Source organism: Melanotaenia boesemani, chromosome 3 (genome assembly GCF_017639745.1).
Source record: "Melanotaenia boesemani isolate fMelBoe1 chromosome 3, fMelBoe1.pri, whole genome shotgun sequence".
NCBI classification, from domain to species: domain Eukaryota; kingdom Metazoa; phylum Chordata; class Actinopteri; order Atheriniformes; family Melanotaeniidae; genus Melanotaenia; species Melanotaenia boesemani.
The window spans coordinates 2,374,679-2,376,026 of NC_055684.1; the positions used below are offsets into that span (position 1 = coordinate 2,374,679).

The 1,348-nt window shown below is 43.0% G+C and overlaps 1 long non-coding RNA gene across 1 annotated transcript; it reads right to left on the bottom strand.

Moving 5' to 3' along the window:
- Nucleotides 1-212: 212 nt before the first annotated feature.
- LOC121636252 lies at nt 213-558 on the bottom strand. The gene is made up of 2 exons (XR_006009698.1): nt 423-558; nt 213-300 (listed from the first exon to the last, which is right to left on the bottom strand). It is a non-coding gene; the product is annotated as an uncharacterized LOC121636252 (long non-coding RNA).
- Between the last annotated feature and the right edge of the window lie 790 nt (nt 559-1,348).

A 1,348-nucleotide genomic window follows, 5' to 3' on the forward strand; every position in this document is an offset into this window, starting at 1 on the left:
GGGGCCCCTGGTGGCTTGCGGGGCCTCCTGGTGGTTTGCGGGGCCTCCTGGTGGCTTGTGGGGCCTCTTGGTGGCTTGTGGGGCCCCTGGTGGCTTGAGGGGCCTCCTGGTGGCTTGCGGGACCTCCTGGTGGCTTGTGGGGCCCCTGGTGGCTTGTTGGTCCAGAAAAGTTTGCACTGATCTGCTTTCTGCTTGTCTTATTTTTGTTTTATTGCTGCAGCTCAGAGCCGACGTATGAAGGAAGCCCCGTAGGATGTTGGTTTCATAGAGAGATTGAAGCTCCACTTTATTAATAAACCACTGTTAAAACAACACAGTTAAGCGAAGTCTTTTACACAAACATAAGAACAATAAAATAATATAAAATTTAATTAAAAGAAGTAATAAAAAGAAAATAGTAAAAACCAGCATCTTAAACTCACTTAAAAATCAAAGAGAAAAAGTTGTTTTAAGAGATGATTTTAAAGCAGCAAGTGAAGAGGCCTTCCTGATGTGCAACGGCAGCTGGTTCTACAGTCTCGGTACAGAGAAGCTTGCCACCTCTAAGTTTCTCTTTGTTATGGGGATGGTCCCTGTCTGCTGAGATGAGGGGACGCCAAGTAGTCTGAGAGATACTGTGGAGGGAGAGGGTGGAGGGACTTAAAAACCAATGAAAGAATTTTTAAATCAACTCTAAAATGAATGGGGAGTCAGTGACATGAAGCCAGGACCGAGTCATGTGCTTTTGTGTATTTGTGCCTATAAAAAGTCAATCAGCAGTATTTTGGAGAAGCTGTAGCTGACTGACAGAGGTCTGGCTGAGCCCAGCGTAAAGTGCGTTGCAGTAGTCTAAAGCAGTTGTTATAAAAGCATGAATTAAAATCTCATGATGATGCCAAGAAAGAAGTGGTTTCCACTTGTCTTAACTGAAAGAAGCTGGAGGTTTTCTTTCCTGGGTCTGATCCAGTCCATTGGTTTCCTTAGCTAGGCAATTACGTTTATGAATTAGTGGACTCTTATTATTTGAATTGAGTTGGACCGTGTCTGTAAATGTGAGATGACTTTGTTGTTAATTGGACCTGTATGAATAAAACTGGATTGAATTTGAATTTGATGACAGAAAAACGATAATCCCAAATGTTGTACCAATGTAATGCCATATTTTTCCCTTTTACTTGTCTACATCTACAAGAAAACTGCCATCACCTCTCTTTCATGTGAATGCTGTATAGCTAACCTGCTAGCTGGTTAGCTAACACCAAACATGCTTCCATGCTCTGTATTACTGGGTTGTATCCTGTCTCTTAGCTGCAGACTAGCCAGGTTTCAGGCTAGCGGTAATTGCATGCAAATGAAGGAGTCAGTCAGC